We start from the raw sequence: 7984 nt of genomic DNA on the forward strand, positions 1-7984 counted from the left end.
CGGTGCCGTTGGACTACCGCACACAAACAACGCGTTTCCGGTTATGAATGGCAGTTCTGCTTTTCAGTTGGATTGTCTGCGGCTTTCGTGAAATGTTCACTGTTGTTCGATTGAAATTGCATCCTGTTTGTTGGGTCTGCCAAAAGCTGACATAATTTTGGTTCAAAATATGCAACAGATTTTTATTTTCACAAGTATGCGTGGCTGAAATTTCAAATTTCAGCTGGACAGCAAAAACATTCCACCGGCTTCTAATTCTATTTTTCCCCTCTCAATTGTGGGTTTATTTTTAGCTCTTTACCGGCTTCCCACCGAAAATGTGTCCTGAGTAAATATGGAAATCCTCAATCACAACAGCACAGCCATATTTCGCCCGTCTCCACTTGTTTACTCTGGGGCATTGTGGTTGCCAAAAAATTCTATTTCGGTTAGTCTTGCGGTTTGCCCACTTGGCACATAAATATGCATGAAGGAGGTCTGCGGCAAATGAATTTGCATAATGGATATTTAATTGATTTGGGTCTGCCTCAATGAGTTGACACCGAGCATTGTCGAACCAAAATATTATAAAAGATTTATGCTCCATGACAGGCAAATAATCATGGTGTTGTTCGATGTTCTGAAATTAATTATGCTCACAATAGGAATTCTGAGAAGGAAAATCAATGTCTAGCTATAATTAAATATCAACATAAAGGTGTACATTTTTTTTGAAAATTTTTAAAATGTAATATAAATATAAATGGAACCTATTTTAACTTATTCTTTTGGTCTACCATGTATACATTATATTATACTATATATTTTTTCTATAACTGAAGCCCAATATAAATTTCTGAAATATATTGTATTAGGATAAAATATTAATGATACTCAAGAATATTTTTACAAGTTTGGAAAAGAGTTTAATAAGGTTAGATATACTAAATCGGTTTATAATAATAATATTGTGGTACATATATCTAATATCATTTCTTTCTCTAACAAGAACTCTATAAAAAATTATATAGGGCACAAACTACTGATGGTACCTCCTCACCCTGGGGAATACTTTATGGTAAATATATTTCTGCTCCTTAGCTGAGCCCCAAAAATAACTCTTCTTTGCCATAACTTCGTCTCAGTACTCAGTACTTAGTTCGGATTACGTTCTCTAAAAAGGGCAAAAATGTAATAAAATCTGTTTATGCTCCTTTTATGCCGGCCCAAGCTGCGAAATATCACACAGCTGGAACCATGGGACTGTGCTCTCTGGTATTTTTGGCATTTTTGGCATTCACTTTTATTGTGCGAGTGGTTCAAGGTCCTTCTGGGTTTATACAGTGGGTGGTGGTGGTGCAGAACAGTTTTGCCTAAATGGTTGCAGTCAAAGGGAAATGTTTTGTGGAACTTTCGGGCCAAAACTAAAGATGCATAAGAGAGTGGTAATCCCGGCAAATGGCGTCTAAATGCCCAAGTCCTCCCAGAGGCACTCGAAGTGCCACTTATAAATGGGCGGGTATTTATATTTTTCATTTCGTTCGTTGTTTCTATCGCAACTTTTAGCAGACTTTCCCTGGCAATTTTCCATGCCAGAGAGTTCAGCTGCTCCCAGTTCACTTGCTCGACCGCAGAACCCATCATTTAAATTACAAAATTTCAACTACTCCGGCATCAATCAACAGTGGCCAGTTGGATAGTATTACTTTTGGCCAAGGAAACTTTTATAATTAGCTAGTCTCAAGGAAATGCCGAGTGCAAGGTAATCCAATTAAAGACCAAGAAGAACAACCTCTAATCAGGCGAATAAATTGCGGATTAAATCGAGCTTTGTATCACTTTCAATAAACTTTCGAGACGCGCCAAGAACTTTTCCAGTGGAAATACCCAGAAGCCAGTAACAATTAGCTTTTCCAGACTAATCAGGCCTTTGAAGTGGCTTCCTAAATGCATGTAGTCATTAGAGCTGCCCCCGCAAATGCCTCATGCATATTGAAATTGCCTCAAAATGTGTCCTGGCACATGTGATTAGTAATTCAGTTCGATTCGTTCATCGTACATATCCACATATCCTTTCAAACGACCGGAAACCGGAAGCTGCTCCAGAGAACAGGCACAGAGCCAACTCTCCTCGCAATTAATTTAGCATTTTTGCAATGCAATTTTGTAAACCAGTCAGGAAATTGATAGCTGTTAGTCACAGTCCCTCGGGGTGAATCTATATTTCTCCATTAGGTTCCCTTAAGAAAGACTTAAAAATTAATTGTTTTCCATTTGCAACTGTAATTGAAAATGCTATTTATATTCAAAGGCGGATATTAATTTTTTTTCCATGCTCATAATAAGTTTTGGCCATTATAACCATTTTTGTCACAACATATTTGCTGTGAGGAAAATGAAAATGTAAATGCCACAGTGGGAAATTTTCATTACACTTAGAAAAGCATGCTGAAAAACAAACAAATGCAGTCATTGTAAATATGAAAATCAGTATGTGGGCCAGTTTGGCTGTTAAACAATTTTATTATATATTTTGCGGATTAGAGGCGAGCGTCTAGTAAAAGCAGACCCTTCAATAACAAAACCCGGAAATACTTTAATAAACTTCTTTTTTGTTGGCCAATCCAAAGGACTTTCGTTACGTATGTGTCACTCTTTTAATGGCTTAATTTTATTTTTTGTTGGTTCAGAAAAGTTGACAAAGATTTATGGCATGCTTGAAGGCGTCGTCTAGCAAACACAGAAGAGCATCATCAATTTTAATAAAACCCTCTTTGTTTTCACACATGCATGTGTGCATTTCAGTTTGTCCCAAAGCGAGAAAGTTTTTTTTTCACATACAATTTTGAAGCGGAAACATTTGTCAGACCGAGATAGTGGTTAAGTTGCAACGAAAATCTACAAATTTATTTAAAGTAGGTACATAAAAAATGATATATTAGCAATTAAAATACTGCACCAATCAGTCAGCACAATGAGCCATTAAATAAATATTTTCTTAGCTTCTAGTAAAGCTAAAAAATCTAAGCCACTTGTAAAAAAAATTGATTCTTATAAGCAGGATTTGCCAAAAGCTTTTGCTTACAAATTTTTAATAAATATAATTGTTAAAGCTACATAATAAATTATATATTAAGCATTAAAATTCTGCATCATTCACTCAGCACAATGAGCTATTAAGTATTCTAGTAAAGCTGAAAAGTCGAAACCACTTTTATAAAAATGCATTCTTTTCTGCAGGACTTGCCAATTGCTTTCGACTACATTTTTTAATAAATATATATATTTAAAGTAAAAAAGAAATTATATATTAGGATGAAAATACTGCACCATTCAGTAAGCACAATGAGCCATTAAATATCTATTTCCTTAGCTTCTGCTAAAGCTGAAATATCTAAACCACTTATATAGAAATGCATTCTTCTCTGCTGGATTTGCCAGCAGCTTTCGTCTACATTTTTTTAATTTTGACCAACAATGGTCGGCAATAATAACTCAACGGCTTTTGTATTTGACGGCCATTAAATACAACGACATGGTGCAAAATGAAACAAAGGCAATGACAGCTGCGAAACAATTGCACAACTAATCAATGATGGTCATCAATGGAGTGCAGTGGAAAATGGGGGCGAGAGTAGCGAAAAAACATTAGGAAAACAATTAAACTAATTGACGGCAATTTATACGCAACAAGGAGACAGAAACAAAGCGCCAAAGCAGAAGGCCAAAAGAGGGAAACTTTCACAAAAAACCAAAAGTTTTCTACGAGAAAATTGAAGCTGGAAAGTTTTTTTCGCACAGCGTCGAAAAGTAAACCGCTAAAAATGAGGGCAGCGCGAAAGAAGAAGCGACTGCGATAAAAAAGGCAGTGGGGATCCATTAACTTGGCCACTAATGAAACCGCATTGAAAGAGCACCCTGCTCCGCCAACGGGGGCAACTATCTAATTGACACTGTCGGTTGGGAAATGCGAATTAATTCACTGGCAAATTCCTGATTGCATCGCTCATACGCCCCGTGTGACGAAGATAACTCGTTGGATGCGAAATAATTGTCGAAAACGTCATAAAGTTGAGGTCCGCTTTCAATTAAAGTCAACTGAATGTTGAGATGGATTAAAGCATCGTCTGAAAGTGCATCAGCTTCCTTTTACCTATAGTTACCAACCCACAAAGCAAATGCTTTATTTCTAATCCCATTTCCGCTATGAAAGGCGCTCACAAAACCAAAGGCAAGTCAAAGCTAGTTGAATTTCTTCATTCATTTCCTGGGATACTTGTGGTCCTGCCAGATACTGGAAAATGTTCTTTACTCCTTCTTAACTTGTTTAGGTGTATATGGTGGGTGAAGGGTTGCTTAACCCAATTTATTATTATTATTATTATCTTGTAGTTAAGACTACAAGTTAATAAAGGGCTTAGTTATTTATTATTTTATTTTGTTGAACTTGGTTTTTATGTTATCTAGAATTTAAGAACTATTTAAAAAATAAATTATTATATGGGTATTTATTTCAGTGAAATTTTTAAATTGTGAATAAGGTTGGGGGATTTGAAAGTTGCAGTTCTTTAAAGAGAAAGGAGAAAGGGATAAATATTAACTCAATTTAAGTGCAACTTATGAATACAAATGTTGAAAATACTTAAAATAGTTCTATAAAATGTATTAACTAGTTTTCATAAAAAGTATAACGTATCCATCTCAATAAACAATACAATATTTATTGACGAAGAAGCATTAATAACATTAACTAAACCATTTTGTCTTGGAAAATCAATAGATTTTAAATGTAATTAAATATTTAATGATTTAATATATGTCTTTTTTTATATCCTTTCCAATTATTGCCTTCTTATTTTCACCTTCAGAAAGTCTCGCCAAAGAGTTGTTAAAGATTTTTTCACGGTGACGATTTAAGTCCAGCTCGAAACGCGATGAATTCGTTTTAATTAATGGTAGACAGCAGCCTGTGCAAATAATATTTTTCATTTCTGCCTCATCGCGAGCCTCGATTGTCACTTGTTAATGCGTTTCCTCGTTTTTCACATTTATTGCATATATTGCCCGATTGAACATTAATATTTGATGACACTTTTATGTTGTGCCATGTCAACTGAGTTCATTGCACAGATTCATATGCCGTGGGAAATTGCCAATTACCGAAGCATTTAATGAAGTCCGAGATCGTTATTATCGTACCATCATGAAATGGTGCAAAAAATCATTTAAAGTTTTTTCACTTGATAAGACAAATAATCAAGAAGGCAGCCTTGGCACATATTTCGAGTACCAGCTCAGGTCCTTGGGATCCTCGTCCTTCGAAGGATAACTTACATAACAGACCATTACTCTGGCAAAGCTGTTTGCCGTCCGCATTGCGGTGTCCCGAGTTGTTTGTGCAATTGCATTAGGGAATTCCCCATTTGCCATCCCACACAGAAAGTATACCTACATATATAAAATATTTATTGCATTTTTGTTTACCATGTGTGCGAAGAGTGGGGAGCTTAATAAATTTTAAAGCTTGCTTTGTGGGATTTGCTCGGTTTTTAGAATTTAGTGTTGCTAAAGTAAAGCAAAGCATATATATATAGGTTAAGACATTATCACGGTGACAACATCAAAGCCAAGAGCATTATCCTGCTTATCCTCTTTATCCTTCTGAGAATCCCTGATCCACTTGGAGTCCTTCGAATGTGAAGTCCTGCTGCTTGCTTTATAGCCTTTCCGCCGACTGTCACACACGTCCATACATTTATTAGCATATTGCCAAGCCACTCCCCATCACCTAATGATGCAGAAATGTAAAACAACTGGGACTCTGGGCTCTTTCCAACCCATTTCCCCGCTGCTCCATGGCATCATGGCTCCATTTCACCATTTCTCCAGGGCGCAGAGGGATTTTCATTGGCAATTGTGATGTGGAATACTGATTTTGTTATTCTGCGAGCTGACTCCGCGTGACGTACGCGCTTTTTTTATTTCGCAAACGTGCTGCGAAATCGAAAACTGCAAAATAGCCGGGTTGAAGAACTATCACTGGAAATGCGAGAATCATTGCCATCAAGTTAAGTCCACTTTGCGGGATATTTGTTTTAGTAATACCCAACTAAAGTATGTCTCTATATGATATTTGAGTAATAAAACCCACTGAATCACTGCCTCTTCTGTTAAAATGTCTATTAATTACTGTGTTAAAGGCAGGTATTTTTAAACATTCCCGATTTATTGTTCAGATTTTTGCACCTTTTGGGCGGAATGCACAAGTTTCCAGTTGTCGAAATTCGAAAAGTCATGCAAAGGGATTCTGTTGAAAGGAGATGCGCTTAACTCAAGTTGCAGCTGAGTGTCTAAAGTTTTTCTCGAACTTTTCTTTGGACAGCAAAGTGGCGAGTTGCGTTGCTGAGATGGAAAACTTCTGACGTTAAATTGTTTGGCATGGCGTTGCGAAAATATTTTAGCAAGCCAATAAATATTGGTAGAAAAGGATGGTGAGCTTCAGGTCAAATACCTCAGTTTCATCAGTGGAAAAGGTGGTCTCTTCCCAACAATTCACTTCATATTTTTCATAATTCAATCGTAAATACATTTTAACAGTTCATCTTATGATTGACTTTTATGTCTGCCTCTTGATGAATGCCAAAATAAATGCCAATTTATACACCTGCTTGGCCAAATTGAATTACACGAAATAGGCTTTAGTCTGCAAATAAAGAAAGGCAACTCAATTTTCTGCCAATGGCTTACAATTTTGGCCGAAAAGGCCAAGAAAATATGAAAGGCAAGATACAATGCCTATATTTTGTGGTGAAGTGTGATAAATCTTTTGTTACGATTATAAAGGTATATAGCAGATGTTAACCTACTCATTCTGCGGTATGGTTTTGAATGATTTTTATTATCTTTTATAGGCTTTAAATTTGAGCCAGAGCCAGAGCAACTTTCATTAACAAAATTAACGTCTTATCATAAATTAGAAACCTTGAGACTGCCCATCTGCCGAGGCAATTTATTCGTCATCTTGTTTTTTCATCCCTTTTTCCATTTAAGTCGAAAGTCCTCTTTTGGCATGCATGAATGCATTTCGAGGGAAACTCAAATAGAACGCAGATGAATGAATCGGCCTGAAGTGAAAGGTAAACGGGTGAATAGTTGGCTGATTAAACGAGTGCCTAAAACACTTAACAACTGTTGAAAGTGCCCTCGAAATCCCTTCGATTTGTCGCAGCACGTTGAATAAATTGAACTGTTTTTTTAGCCAGTAGAAGGTTTTATCTATAGCGACCATTAGGGTGCAACAACTTGGCTGCTTTACAATTTTCCAGTAAACGTGCCAACACTTTTTGGCCACATTATTGCACTCCATTTAAAACACTCATACGCAGCGCAGGCCAATAACTGGGCCATCATTTTGGCACACAGCTGATGCTTTCATTAGCCGGGTCTGCAAAATATTAGCTTGGTTACCAGTCAGCAGTTGGAAACACCATTTTTGCTGAAATTTACCCAGCAATGAAAGGTAAATATCATCTCTATTGGCTGCCGGAAAATGTATTTTTACCATCCCATGCAGTTGCAACTGTTGTAACCCCGTCTTTAATGACGAAAGCCACTCAAAGTTCGACATGCAATTAATGGCGCTGGTCCAAACTGTTTCGGTTACCTCAGTTTACCTAGTGGGCACCACCACCGGGCGGCCAGATAAATCTCCCTCTGCATATTTTCTCCAGGCGAGCGCAAGCATAAGTTAAAAACTTTGCAGCAACAGTGCCATGCCAGGCCATTCATTAGCATGCAAATTTGAAAATTTATCAGCTGGTGGTTTTCGCTTTGGCACACTGCAAAAATAACTTACTTAAAAGAGCTAACTAAAAATATTTAACCTCCATTTTAATATACTTTTACAATATTTAAAAATGATGAATTTCATTTCATTCATTAGTACTCGTTATAATGATATTCATTTTTAAAAATTACATTTTAGTTCTATACTTAAATGAACTTA

The sequence above is a fragment of the Drosophila suzukii genome, chromosome 2L, assembly GCF_043229965.1.
Source record: "Drosophila suzukii chromosome 2L, CBGP_Dsuzu_IsoJpt1.0, whole genome shotgun sequence".
Lineage (NCBI taxonomy): Eukaryota > Metazoa > Arthropoda > Insecta > Diptera > Drosophilidae > Drosophila > Drosophila suzukii.